The sequence below is a fragment of the Cryptomeria japonica genome, unplaced genomic scaffold, assembly GCF_030272615.1.
Source record: "Cryptomeria japonica unplaced genomic scaffold, Sugi_1.0 HiC_scaffold_152, whole genome shotgun sequence".
Classification (NCBI taxonomy): Eukaryota; Viridiplantae; Streptophyta; class Pinopsida; order Cupressales; family Cupressaceae; genus Cryptomeria; species Cryptomeria japonica.
The window spans coordinates 273,249-287,500 of record NW_026728974.1 but is presented as its reverse complement, the minus strand read 5'-3'; the positions used below and the strand labels follow the sequence as shown (position 1 = coordinate 287,500).

The 14,252-nt window shown below is 63.9% G+C and overlaps 3 non-coding genes across 3 annotated transcripts; all 3 read right to left on the bottom strand.

Annotated features, from left to right (window-relative positions):
- Positions 1 to 2,065: 2,065 nt before the first annotated feature.
- On the bottom strand, positions 2,066 to 2,184 carry LOC131866670 (5S ribosomal RNA). Its single transcript, XR_009365271.1, has one exon. It is a non-coding gene; the product is annotated as a 5S ribosomal RNA (ribosomal RNA).
- Positions 2,185 to 8,099: 5,915 nt separating this feature from the next.
- On the bottom strand, positions 8,100 to 8,218 carry LOC131866669 (5S ribosomal RNA). Its single transcript, XR_009365270.1, has one exon. It is a non-coding gene; the product is annotated as a 5S ribosomal RNA (ribosomal RNA).
- Positions 8,219 to 14,133: 5,915 nt separating this feature from the next.
- On the bottom strand, positions 14,134 to 14,252 carry LOC131866668 (5S ribosomal RNA). Its single transcript, XR_009365269.1, has one exon. It is a non-coding gene; the product is annotated as a 5S ribosomal RNA (ribosomal RNA).

Genomic DNA, 14,252 nt, shown 5'->3' with positions numbered 1-14,252 from the left:
GGGGCTTCGGGTGCGCATTACTTTTTTGCCCAAGCGTCCAGTGGGGTTTCTGGTGCGCTCCGAAGTGGGGTTATTGGAGCGGCCCCTCTTTTTTTGTCCGAGCGTTTGGTGGGGTTGCGCGCCCTGGTGGGCACCATGGTGCGCACCAAGGAGCGCTCCGAAGTGTGCTCCAAGGTGCGGCGTGCACGAAGTCGGAGCCCGGTTTGCCCCGGGTGCGCACCTCGCGTGCACCTTCGCCGCGGTGGGCACCATGGCGTGCACGAAGTCGGAGCCCGGTTTGCCCCGGGTGCGCACCTCGCGTGCACCTTCGCCGGGGTGGGCACCTCGGCTGGGTTGCGCGCCCTGGTGCGCACCAAGGAGCGCTCCGAAGTGTGCTCCAAGGTGCGGCGTGCACGAAGTCGGAGCCCGGTTTGCCCCGGGTGCGCACCTCGCGTGCACCTTGGCGCGGTGGGCACCATGGCGTGCACGAAGTCGGAGCCCGGTTTGCCCCGGGTGCGCACCCCGCGTGCACCTTCGCCGGGGTGGGCACCTCGGCTGGGTTGCGCGCCCTGGTGCGCACCAAGGAGCGCTCCGAAGTGTGCTCCAAGGTGCGGCGTGCACGAAGTCGGAGCCCGGTTTGCCCCGGGTGCGCACCTCGCGTGCACCTTCGCCGCGGTGGGCACCTTGGCTGGGTTGGGCACCATTGAGCGCTCCGAAGTGTGCTCCAAGGTGCGCACCATGGCCCTCCAAGGTGCGCAGCATGGCGTGCACGAAGTCGGAGCCCGGTTTGCCCCGGGTGCGCACCTCGCGTGCACCTTCGCCAGGGTGGGCACCTCGGTGCGCACACCTTCTCAATGTTTTCTTGCCTTTTCTGGAAATTGGTGAAGGCAGCGCATCAAAGGTGCGCACCTCGGTGTGCTCCGAGGTGCGAACCCGAGAGCGCTCCGAGGTGCCCACGAAGTCGAAAGTCGGGTTAATTGCATTGTTTTCCCCGGGTGCGCTCCGAGGTGCGCAACATCGGTGCGCACCAAGGAGGGCTCCGAAGTGTGCTCCAAGGTGCGCACGATTCGGAGCTCGGTTTGCCCGGGGTGCGCACACCTTGGCTGGGTTGCGCACCCTTTGTGCGCTCCAAGGTGCGCACGAAGTCGGAGCTCGGTTTGCCCCGGGTGCGCACCTTCGCCAGGGTGCGCACCTTGATGCGCACGCCTTGGCTGGGCTGCGCACCTTGGTGGGCGCCATGGTGCGCACCTTTCGTGCGCTCCAAGGTGCGCACGAAGTCGGAGCTCGGTTTGCCCCGGGTGCGCACCTTGGTGGGCGCCATGGTGCACTCCGAGGTGCCCAAGATTGGTGCGCACCAAGGAGCGCTCCGAAGTGCGCTCCAAGGTGCGCAGGTGCGCGCGAAGTCGAAAGTTGGGTTAATTGTCCGGTTTGCCTCGGGTGCGCACCTTGCGTGCACCTTCGCCAGGGTGGGCGCCTTGGTGCGCACACCTTGGCTGGGCTGCGCACCCGGGCGCGCACACCTTGGCACCCGCGTTTCCTTCATTTTAAATTTTTTTTTTTTACAATCTCTCAAGTGGGAAATTCTATAATCTCAACTTTTTTTGCCTTTTCAGGAAACTTTTGAATGGAGCGCATCATTGGTGCGCTCCGAAGTGTGCTCCAAGGTGCGCACCTCTGGTGTGCTCCAAAGCTCTCTCTAGCTGCGTGCACCTGCCCCGGCCGCGCACCCGGCCCCGCCCAGCTTCGCTCACCTGTCCCGGGCGTCTGGTGCGGAACCTTAGAGTAAGAAACATCACCGTGCACCTTGGCCAACGTGCGCGACTCGACCGAGCGCGCACTGGCCGAGGTGCACACCGATTTCACCTGGGTGCGCGCGCAGCACCTCGGGCGCACCGGGGTGCGCGCACAACGCCCGGGTTGCACCGTGGCCTGTGTGCTCGGGGCGCCTCGGGTGCGCGCTCGGTGTCGCCCCCGCGCGCGCGGTAGTGCGGGCAGCGCACCCCGGCCCGGCCCGGCCCCGACGAGAACGCAAACGGGCAAAAGGTTTATTCAAATAGCATTGCGACGCCCGGCGAAAAACTAAAAAAGGGTGCAACACCGGGACTTCCCGGGAGGTCACCCATCCCAGTACTACTCCGGCCCAAGCGCGCTTAACTGCGGAGTTCTGATGGGATCCGGTGCACTAACGCTGGTATGATCGCACCCGTTATGAGCTTGTCGCAGTGTGTACTTAGCAAACCGCGACCCACGTGCGAATCCACCCCGGCCACCCACCCCCGTCGAGGTGCACACCCTCCCTCGCGAAGTGCGCCCCGTTCGCCAAGTGTGAGCCCTGCCCGGGTGCGCGCACCTTGCTAGGGCGTCGGGTGTGCACCCGGCCCGGCCTACGTGCGTGCACCTGGACGGGGCGTCGTGTGCGTGCAGTGTCCCGTCTGCAACGCGGTGCCCACACACCACCTCGGGCGCAACGACCTGCGCTCACATGTGGGCCGAGTGCACCTTGGTGCATGTTCGGGGCGCCTCGGGTGCACGCTCGATCTTGCCCCGGTGCACCAAGGCGCTCGGTTTGCCCCGGGTGCGCACTTGGTGCAAGGTGGGCACCCAAAATAGGGATCAAGCACCAAAACACAAGTTTCGGGATGCAAAATGGGACCCAAGGACCACAAATGCGTTCCAAGACCCATGATGGGTCCACGAGAACAAAAATGTGTTCCGAGACTTAATAAACAAATATTGGGTTTTAGGAGAAGAAACATGCTCTGATGCCCAAAACGAGAATCGACCCCGAAAAGGCCACAGGCCAAAAGTGGGATGCGAGACAAAAAAAAATGGGACCCGAGGACCAAAATTGGGTTCCCAGGTCGAAGACAGGGCAACCGGACAAGAAACGACCTCTAAGGCTCGAAATGAGTCCCGACGACTAAAACTTGACAAGAAGCACCCATCAGGCACCCAACTCGACACCCATGGGATGCCGACCCACCCGGGCTTCCACCTAGCACACCTTGGCACCCACCCACCCTCGCACCCAACCTCGCACCCAACTTAGCACCTTTGAACCCACATTGGCACTCACCCTGACCCTGGCACCTTGGAACCCACATTGGCACTCACCTTGACCCTGGCACCCACCTTTGCACTCACCTTGGGACCCACCCTGGCTCCCACCTCGGCACCCACCCAGACACCCACCTTGGTTCCTTGGCACCCACCTTGGATCCTTGGCACCCACCCCGACACCCACCTTGGCACGCAACTTGGCTACTTGCCACCCACCTTGGCTCCTTGACGCCCACCCCGACAACCACCCCGTGACCTACCCTGGCTAGGGTTGGTGCACACCCACCCTGGTGCCCACCTTGGCACCCACCCCATGACCCACCTTGGCACGCACCTTAGTACCCACCCCGTTACCCACCCTAGGACCCACCCCGTGACCCACCTTGGCCAGGGTGGGTGCCTTGGTGCGCACAACTTGCCTGGGCTGCACACCAGGGCGGGCTCAAGATGGCACCCGCGTTCCGTTTTTTTCACTATCTTTCAAAACGGAAATTTTAAAATCTCGTTTTTTTTTTTTTTTTGCCTTTTCTGGAAATTAGTGAAGGCAGCGCATCAAAGGTGCGCAATGCTGGTGCGAACCCGGGAGCGCTCCGATGTGTGCTCCAAGGTGCGGCGTGCACGAAGTCCGAGCCCGGCTTGCCCCGGGTGCGCACCTCGCGTGCACCTTCGCCGGGGTGAGCACCTTGGCTGGGTTGCGCGCCCTGGTGCGCACCAAGGAGCGCTCTGAAGTGTGCTCCAAGGTGCGGCGTGCACGAAGTCGGAGCTCGGTTTGCCCCGGGTGTGCACCTCGGGTGCGCACCTCGCGTGCACCTTCGCTGCGGTGGGCACCTTGGCTGGGTTGCGCGCCTTGGTGGGCACCATGCAGTGCACGAAGTCGGAGCCCGGTTTGCCCCGGGCGCGCACCTCCGCCAGGGTGGGCACCTTGGTGCGCACAACTTGCCTGGGCTGCGCACCAGGAAGGGCTCAAGATGGCACCCGCGTTCCGTTTTTTTCACTATCTTTCAGAACGGAAATTTTAAAATATCGTTTTTTTTTGCCTTTTCTGGAAATTAGTGAAGGCAGCGCATCAAAGGTGCGCAACGCTGGTGCGAACCTGGGAGCGCTCCGATGTGTGCTCCAAGGTGCGGCGTGCACGAAGTCGGAGCCCGGTTTGCCCCGGGTGCGCCCTGGTGGGCACCATGGTGCGCACCAAGGAGCGCTACGAAGTGTGCTCCAAGGTGCGGCCTGCACGAAGTCGGAGCCCGGTTTGCCCCAGGCGTGCACCGCGGGTGGGCACCTTGGTGCGCATGCCTTGCCTGGGCTGCGCACCAGGGCGGGCTCAAGATGGCACCCGCGTTCCGTTTTTTTCACTATCTTTCAAAACGGAAATTTTAAAATCTCATTTTTTTTTGCCTTTTCTGGAAATTAGTGAAGGCAGCGCATCAAAGGTGCGCACCTCGCTGCCCACCACGGTGCGCAACGCCGGTGGGCACCCGGGAGTGCTTCGAAGTGTGCTCCAAGGTGCTGCGTGCACGTTGTCGGAGCCCGGTTTGCCCCGGGTGCGCACCTCGCGTGCACCTTCGTCGGGGTGGGCACCTTGGCTGGGTTTGCCCCGGCTGCGCTCCGAAGCGGGGTTATTGGAGCGCCGCCTCTTTTTTTGTCGGAGCGTTTGGTGGGGTTTCTCGCATTGGCTCTTCCCAGGCCCGGTTGCCACCCTGGCGCGCACGAAGTCGGAAGTAGGGTTAATTGCCCGGGTGCGCACCTTTGCCAGGGTGGGCACCTTACCTGGGCTGTGCACCAGGGCGGGCTCAAGATGGCACCCGCGTTCCGTTTTTTTCACTATCTTTCAAAACGGAAATTTTAAAATCTCCTCTTTTTTTTGCCTTTTCTGGAAATTAGTGAAGGCAGCGCATCAAAGGTGCGCACCTCGCTGCCCACCTTGGTGTGCTCTGAGGTGCGCACCCGGGAGCGCTACGAAGTGTGCTCCAAGGTGCGGCGTGCACGTTGTCGGAGCCCGGTTTGCCCCGGGTGCGCACCTCGCCTGCACCTTGGCCGGGGTGGGCACCCTGGCTGGGTTTGCCCAGGGTGCGCTCCGAAGCGGGGTTACTGGAGCGCCCCCTCTTTTTTTGTCAGAGCGTTTGGTGGGGTTTCTCGCATTGGCTCTTCCCAGGCCCGGTTGTTGGGTGCGCTCCCACCCTGGCGCGCGCGAAGTTGGAAGTTGGGTTAATTGCCCGGGCGCGCACCTTCGCCAGGGTGGGCACCTTGGTGCGCACACCTTGGCTGGGTTGCGCACCAGGGCGGGCTCAAGATGGCACCAGCATTCCCTTTTTCTCACTATCTTTCAAAACGGAAATTTTAAAATCTCGTTTTTTTTTGCCTTTTATGGAAATTAGTGAAGGCATCGCATCAAAGGTGCGCACCTCGCTGCCCACCTTGGTGTGCTCCGAGGTGCCCACCACGGTGCGCTCCGAGGTGCCCACCACGGTGCGCAACGCCGGTGCGAACCCGGGAGCGCCCCGATGTGTGCTCCAAGGTGCGGCGTGCACGAAGCCGGACCCCGGTTTGCCCCGGGTGCGCACCTCGCGTGCACCTTGGTGCGCACACCTTGGCTGGGTTGCGCGGCCTGGTGGGCACCATGGTGCGCACCAAGGAGCGCTCCGAAGTGTGCTCCAAGGTGCGGCGTGCACGAAGTCCTAGCCCGGTTTGCCCCGGGTGCGCACCTTCGCCGCGGTGGGCACCATGGCGTGCACGAAGTCGGAGCCCGGTTTGCCCCGGGTGCGCACCTCGCGTGCACCTTCGCCGGGGTGGGCACCTCGGCTGGGTTGCGCGCCCTGGTGCGCACCAAGGAGCGCTCCGAAGTGTGCTCCAAGGTGCGGCGTGCACGAAGTCGGAGCCCGGTTTGCCCCGGGTGCGCACCTTCGCCGCGGTGGGCACCCTGGTGCGCACCATGGCGTGCACGAAGTCGGAGCCCGGTTTGCCCCGGGTGCGCACCTCGCGTGCACCTTCGGCGGGGTTGCGCGCCCTGGTGCGCACCAAGGAGCGCTCCGAAGTGTGCTCCAAGGTGCGGCGTGCACGAAGTCGGAGCCCGGTTTGCCCCGGGTGCGCACCTCGCGTGCACCTTCGGCGGGGTTGCGCGCCCTGGTGGGCACCATGGTGCGCACCAAGGAGCGCTCCGAAGTGTGCTCCAAGGTGCGGCGTGCACGAAGTCGGAGCCCGGTTTGCCCCGGGTGCGCACCTCGCGTGCACCTTCGCCGCGGTGGGCACCATGGCGTGCACGAAGTCGGAGCCCGGTTTGCCCCGGGTGCGCACCTCGCGTGCACCTTCGCCGGGGTGGGCACCTCGGCTGGGTTGCGCGCCCTGGTGCGCACCAAGGAGCGCTCCGAAGTGTGCTCCAAGGTGCGCCGTGCACGAAGTCGGAGCCCGGTTTGCCCCGGGTGCGCACCTCGCGTGCACCTTCGCCGCGGTGGGCACCATGGCGTGCACGAAGTCGGAGCCCGGTTTGCCCCGGGTGCGCACCCCGCGTGCACCTTCGCCGGGGTGGGCACCTCGGCTGGGTTGCGCGCCCTGGTGCGCACCAAGGAGCGCTCCGAAGTGTGCTCCAAGGTGCGGCGTGCACGAAGTCGGAGCCCGGTTTGCCCCGGGTGCGCACCTCGCGTGCACCTTCGCCGCGGTGGGCACCTTGGCTGGGTTGGGCACCATTGAGCGCTCCGAAGTGTGCTCCAAGGTGCGCACCATGGCCCTCCAAGGTGCGCAGCATGGCGTGCACGAAGTCGGAGCCCGGTTTGCCCCGGGTGCGCACCTCGCGTGCACCTTCGCCAGGGTGGGCACCTCGGTGCGCACACCTTCTCAATGTTTTCTTGCCTTTTCTGGAAATTGGTGAAGGCAGCGCATCAAAGGTGCGCACCTCGGTGTGCTCCGAGGTGCGAACCCGAGAGCGCTCCGAGGTGCCCACGAAGTCGAAAGTCGGGTTAATTGCATTGTTTTCCCCGGGTGCGCTCCGAGGTGCGCAACATCGGTGCGCACCAAGGAGGGCTCCGAAGTGTGCTCCAAGGTGCGCACGATTCGGAGCTCGGTTTGCCCGGGGTGCGCACACCTTGGCTGGGTTGCGCACCCTTTGTGCGCTCCAAGGTGCGCACGAAGTCGGAGCTCGGTTTGCCCCGGGTGCGCACCTTCGCCAGGGTGCGCACCTTGATGCGCACGCCTTGGCTGGGCTGCGCACCTTGGTGGGCGCCATGGTGCGCACCTTTCGTGCGCTCCAAGGTGCGCACGAAGTCGGAGCTCGGTTTGCCCCGGGTGCGCACCTTGGTGGGCGCCATGGTGCACTCCGAGGTGCCCAAGATTGGTGCGCACCAAGGAGCGCTCCGAAGTGCGCTCCAAGGTGCGCAGGTGCGCGCGAAGTCGAAAGTTGGGTTAATTGTCCGGTTTGCCTCGGGTGCGCACCTTGCGTGCACCTTCGCCAGGGTGGGCGCCTTGGTGCGCACACCTTGGCTGGGCTGCGCACCCGGGCGCGCACACCTTGGCACCCGCGTTTCCTTCATTTTAAATTTTTTTTTTTTACAATCTCTCAAGTGGGAAATTCTATAATCTCAACTTTTTTTGCCTTTTCAGGAAACTTTTGAATGGAGCGCATCATTGGTGCGCTCCGAAGTGTGCTCCAAGGTGCGCACCTCTGGTGTGCTCCAAAGCTCTCTCCAGCTGCGTGCACCTGCCCCGGCCGCGCACCCGGCCCCGCCCAGCTTCGCTCACCTGTCCCGGGCGTCTGGTGCGGAACCTTAGAGTAAGAAACATCACCGTGCACCTTGGCCAACGTGCGCGACTCGACCGAGCGCGCACTGGCCGAGGTGCACACCGATTTCACCTGGGTGCGCGCGCAGCACCTCGGGCGCACCGGGGTGCGCGCACAACGCCCGGGTTGCACCGTGGCCTGTGTGCTCGGGGCGCCTCGGGTGCGCGCTCGGTGTCGCCCCCGCGCGCGCGGTAGTGCGGGCAGCGCACCCCGGCCCGGCCCGGCCCCGACGAGAACGCAAACGGGCAAAAGGTTTATTCAAATAGCATTGCGACGCCCGGCGAAAAACTAAGAAAGGGTGCAACACCGGGACTTCCCGGGAGGTCACCCATCCCAGTACTACTCCGGCCCAAGCGCGCTTAACTGCGGAGTTCTGATGGGATCCGGTGCACTAACGCTGGTATGATCGCACCCGTTATGAGCTTGTCGCAGTGTGTACTTAGCAAACCGCGACCCACGTGCGAATCCACCCCGGCCACCCACCCCCGTCGAGGTGCACACCCTCCCTCGCGAAGTGCGCCCCGTTCGCCAAGTGTGAGCCCTGCCCGGGTGCGCGCACCTTGCTAGGGCGTCGGGTGTGCACCCGGCCCGGCCTACGTGCGTGCACCTGGACGGGGCGTCGTGTGCGTGCAGTGTCCCGTCTGCAACGCGGTGCCCACACACCACCTCGGGCGCAACGACCTGCGCTCACATGTGGGCCGAGTGCACCTTGGTGCATGTTCGGGGCGCCTCGGGTGCACGCTCGATCTTGCCCCGGTGCACCAAGGCGCTCGGTTTGCCCCGGGTGCGCACTTGGTGCAAGGTGGGCACCCAAAATAGGGATCAAGCACCAAAACACAAGTTTCGGGATGCAAAATGGGACCCAAGGACCACAAATGCGTTCCAAGACCCATGATGGGTCCACGAGAACAAAAATGTGTTCCGAGACTTAATAAACAAATATTGGGTTTTAGGAGAAGAAACATGCTCTGATGCCCAAAACGAGAATCGACCCCGAAAAGGCCACAGGCCAAAAGTGGGATGCGAGACAAAAAAAAATGGGACCCGAGGACCAAAATTGGGTTCCCAGGTCGAAGACAGGGCAACCGGACAAGAAACGACCTCTAAGGCTCGAAATGAGTCCCGACGACTAAAACTTGACAAGAAGCACCCATCAGGCACCCAACTCGACACCCATGGGATGCCGACCCACCCGGGCTTCCACCTAGCACACCTTGGCACCCACCCACCCTCGCACCCAACCTCGCACCCAACTTAGCACCTTTGAACCCACATTGGCACTCACCCTGACCCTGGCACCTTGGAACCCACATTGGCACTCACCTTGACCCTGGCACCCACCTTTGCACTCACCTTGGGACCCACCCTGGCTCCCACCTCGGCACCCACCCAGACACCCACCTTGGTTCCTTGGCACCCACCTTGGATCCTTGGCACCCACCCCGACACCCACCTTGGCACGCAACTTGGCTACTTGCCACCCACCTTGGCTCCTTGACGCCCACCCCGACAACCACCCCGTGACCTACCCTGGCTAGGGTTGGTGCACACCCACCCTGGTGCCCACCTTGGCACCCACCCCATGACCCACCTTGGCACGCACCTTAGTACCCACCCCGTTACCCACCCTAGGACCCACCCCGTGACCCACCTTGGCCAGGGTGGGTGCCTTGGTGCGCACAACTTGCCTGGGCTGCACACCAGGGCGGGCTCAAGATGGCACCCGCGTTCCGTTTTTTTCACTATCTTTCAAAACGGAAATTTTAAAATCTCGTTTTTTTTTTTTTTTTGCCTTTTCTGGAAATTAGTGAAGGCAGCGCATCAAAGGTGCGCAATGCTGGTGCGAACCCGGGAGCGCTCCGATGTGTGCTCCAAGGTGCGGCGTGCACGAAGTCCGAGCCCGGCTTGCCCCGGGTGCGCACCTCGCGTGCACCTTCGCCGGGGTGAGCACCTTGGCTGGGTTGCGCGCCCTGGTGCGCACCAAGGAGCGCTCTGAAGTGTGCTCCAAGGTGCGGCGTGCACGAAGTCGGAGCTCGGTTTGCCCCGGGTGTGCACCTCGGGTGCGCACCTCGCGTGCACCTTCGCTGCGGTGGGCACCTTGGCTGGGTTGCGCGCCTTGGTGGGCACCATGCAGTGCACGAAGTCGGAGCCCGGTTTGCCCCGGGCGCGCACCTCCGCCAGGGTGGGCACCTTGGTGCGCACAACTTGCCTGGGCTGCGCACCAGGAAGGGCTCAAGATGGCACCCGCGTTCCGTTTTTTTCACTATCTTTCAGAACGGAAATTTTAAAATATCATTTTTTTTTGCCTTTTCTGGAAATTAGTGAAGGCAGCGCATCAAAGGTGCGCAACGCTGGTGCGAACCTGGGAGCGCTCCGATGTGTGCTCCAAGGTGCGGCGTGCACGAAGTCGGAGCCCGGTTTGCCCCGGGTGCGCCCTGGTGGGCACCATGGTGTGCACCAAGGAGCGCTCCGAAGTGTGCTCCAAGGTGCGGCCTGCACGAAGTCGGAGCCCGGTTTGCCCCGGGCGTGCACCGCGGGTGGGCACCTTGGTGCGCATGCCTTGCCTGGGCTGCGCACCAGGGCGGGCTCAAGATGGCACCCGCGTTCCGTTTTTTTCACTATCTTTCAAAACGGAAATTTTAAAATCTCATTTTTTTTTGCCTTTTCTGGAAATTAGTGAAGGCAGCGCATCAAAGGTGCGCACCTCGCTGCCCACCACGGTGCGCAACGCCGGTGGGCACCCGGGAGTGCTTCGAAGTGTGCTCCAAGGTGCTGCGTGCACGTTGTCGGAGCCCGGTTTGCCCCGGGTGCGCACCTCGCGTGCACCTTCGTCGGGGTGGGCACCTTGGCTGGGTTTGCCCCGGCTGCGCTCCGAAGCGGGGTTATTGGAGCGCCGCCTCTTTTTTTGTCGGAGCGTTTGGTGGGGTTTCTCGCATTGGCTCTTCCCAGGCCCGGTTGCCACCCTGGCGCGCACGAAGTCGGAAGTAGGGTTAATTGCCCGGGTGCGCACCTTTGCCAGGGTGGGCACCTTACCTGGGCTGTGCACCAGGGCGGGCTCAAGATGGCACCCGCGTTCCGTTTTTTTCACTATCTTTCAAAACGGAAATTTTAAAATCTCCTCTTTTTTTTGCCTTTTCTGGAAATTAGTGAAGGCAGCGCATCAAAGGTGCGCACCTCGCTGCCCACCTTGGTGTGCTCTGAGGTGCGCACCCGGGAGCGCTACGAAGTGTGCTCCAAGGTGCGGCGTGCACGTTGTCGGAGCCCGGTTTGCCCCGGGTGCGCACCTCGCCTGCACCTTGGCCGGGGTGGGCACCCTGGCTGGGTTTGCCCAGGGTGCGCTCCGAAGCGGGGTTACTGGAGCGCCCCCTCTTTTTTTGTCAGAGCGTTTGGTGGGGTTTCTCGCATTGGCTCTTCCCAGGCCCGGTTGTTGGGTGCGCTCCCACCCTGGCGCGCGCGAAGTTGGAAGTTGGGTTAATTGCCCGGGCGCGCACCTTCGCCAGGGTGGGCACCTTGGTGCGCACACCTTGGCTGGGCTGCGCACCAGGGCGGGCTCAAGATGGCACCAGCATTCCCTTTTTCTCACTATCTTTCAAAACGGAAATTTTAAAATCTCGTTTTTTTTTGCCTTTTATGGAAATTAGTGAAGGCATCGCATCAAAGGTGCGCACCTCGCTGCCCACCTTGGTGTGCTCCGAGGTGCCCACCACGGTGCGCTCCGAGGTGCCCACCACGGTGCGCAACGCCGGTGCGAACCCGGGAGCGCCCCGATGTGTGCTCCAAGGTGCGGCGTGCACGAAGCCGGACCCCGGTTTGCCCCGGGTGCGCACCTCGCGTGCACCTTGGTGCGCACACCTTGGCTGGGTTGCGCGGCCTGGTGGGCACCATGGTGCGCACCAAGGAGCGCTCCGAAGTGTGCTCCAAGGTGCGGCGTGCACGAAGTCCTAGCCCGGTTTGCCCCGGGTGCGCACCTTCGCCGCGGTGGGCACCATGGCGTGCACGAAGTCGGAGCCCGGTTTGCCCCGGGTGCGCACCTCGCGTGCACCTTCGCCGGGGTGGGCACCTCGGCTGGGTTGCGCGCCCTGGTGCGCACCAAGGAGCGCTCCGAAGTGTGCTCCAAGGTGCGGCGTGCACGAAGTCGGAGCCCGGTTTGCCCCGGGTGCGCACCTTCGCCGCGGTGGGCACCCTGGTGCGCACCATGGCGTGCACGAAGTCGGAGCCCGGTTTGCCCCGGGTGCGCACCTCGCGTGCACCTTCGGCGGGGTTGCGCGCCCTGGTGCGCACCAAGGAGCGCTCCGAAGTGTGCTCCAAGGTGCGGCGTGCACGAAGTCGGAGCCCGGTTTGCCCCGGGTGCGCACCTCGCGTGCACCTTCGGCGGGGTTGCGCGCCCTGGTGGGCACCATGGTGCGCACCAAGGAGCGCTCCGAAGTGTGCTCCAAGGTGCGGCGTGCACGAAGTCGGAGCCCGGTTTGCCCCGGGTGCGCACCTCGCGTGCACCTTCGCCGCGGTGGGCACCATGGCGTGCACGAAGTCGGAGCCCGGTTTGCCCCGGGTGCGCACCTCGCGTGCACCTTCGCCGGGGTGGGCACCTCGGCTGGGTTGCGCGCCCTGGTGCGCACCAAGGAGCGCTCCGAAGTGTGCTCCAAGGTGCGGCGTGCACGAAGTCGGAGCCCGGTTTGCCCCGGGTGCGCACCTCGCGTGCACCTTCGCCGCGGTGGGCACCATGGCGTGCACGAAGTCGGAGCCCGGTTTGCCCCGGGTGCGCACCCCGCGTGCACCTTCGCCGGGGTGGGCACCTCGGCTGGGTTGCGCGCCCTGGTGCGCACCAAGGAGCGCTCCGAAGTGTGCTCCAAGGTGCGGCGTGCACGAAGTCGGAGCCCGGTTTGCCCCGGGTGCGCACCTCGCGTGCACCTTCGCCGCGGTGGGCACCTTGGCTGGGTTGGGCACCATTGAGCGCTCCGAAGTGTGCTCCAAGGTGCGCACCATGGCCCTCCAAGGTGCGCAGCATGGCGTGCACGAAGTCGGAGCCCGGTTTGCCCCGGGTGCGCACCTCGCGTGCACCTTCGCCAGGGTGGGCACCTCGGTGCGCACACCTTCTCAATGTTTTCTTGCCTTTTCTGGAAATTGGTGAAGGCAGCGCATCAAAGGTGCGCACCTCGGTGTGCTCCGAGGTGCGAACCCGAGAGCGCTCCGAGGTGCCCACGAAGTCGAAAGTCGGGTTAATTGCATTGTTTTCCCCGGGTGCGCTCCGAGGTGCGCAACATCGGTGCGCACCAAGGAGGGCTCCGAAGTGTGCTCCAAGGTGCGCACGATTCGGAGCTCGGTTTGCCCGGGGTGCGCACACCTTGGCTGGGTTGCGCACCCTTTGTGCGCTCCAAGGTGCGCACGAAGTCGGAGCTCGGTTTGCCCCGGGTGCGCACCTTCGCCAGGGTGCGCACCTTGATGCGCACGCCTTGGCTGGGTTGCGCACCTTGGTGGGCGCCATGGTGCGCACCTTTCGTGCGCTCCAAGGTGCGCACGAAGTCGGAGCTCGGTTTGCCCCGGGTGCGCACCTTGGTGGGCGCCATGGTGCACTCCGAGGTGCCCAAGATTGGTGCGCACCAAGGAGCGCTCCGAAGTGCGCTCCAAGGTGCGCAGGTGCGCGCGAAGTCGAAAGTTGGGTTAATTGTCCGGTTTGCCTCGGGTGCGCACCTTGCGTGCACCTTCGCCAGGGTGGGCGCCTTGGTGCGCACACCTTGGCTGGGCTGCGCACCCGGGCGCGCACACCTTGGCACCCGCGTTTCCTTCATTTTAAATTTTTTTTTTTTACAATCTCTCAAGTGGGAAATTCTATAATCTCAACTTTTTTTGCCTTTTCAGGAAACTTTTGAATGGAGCGCATCATTGGTGCGCTCCGAAGTGTGCTCCAAGGTGCGCACCTCTGGTGTGCTCCAAAGCTCTCTCCAGCTGCGTGCACCTGCCCCGGCCGCGCACCCGGCCCCGCCCAGCTTCGCTCACCTGTCCCGGGCGTCTGGTGCGGAACCTTAGAGTAAGAAACATCACCGTGCACCTTGGCCAACGTGCGCGACTCGACCGAGCGCGCACTGGCCGAGGTGCACACCGATTTCACCTGGGTGCGCGCGCAGCACCTCGGGCGCACCGGGGTGCGCGCACAACGCCCGGGTTGCACCGTGGCCTGTGTGCTCGGGGCGCCTCGGGTGCGCGCTCGGTGTCGCCCCCGCGCGCGCGGTAGTGCGGGCAGCGCACCCCGGCCCGGCCCGGCCCCGACGAGAACGCAAACGGGCAAAAGGTTTATTCAAATAGCATTGCGACGCCCGGCGAAAAACTAAGAAAGGGTGCAACACCGGGACTTCCCGGGAGGTCACCCATCCCAGTACTACTCCGGCCCAAGCGCGCTTAACTGCGGAGTTCTGATGGGATCCGGTGCACTAACGCTGGTATGATCGCACCC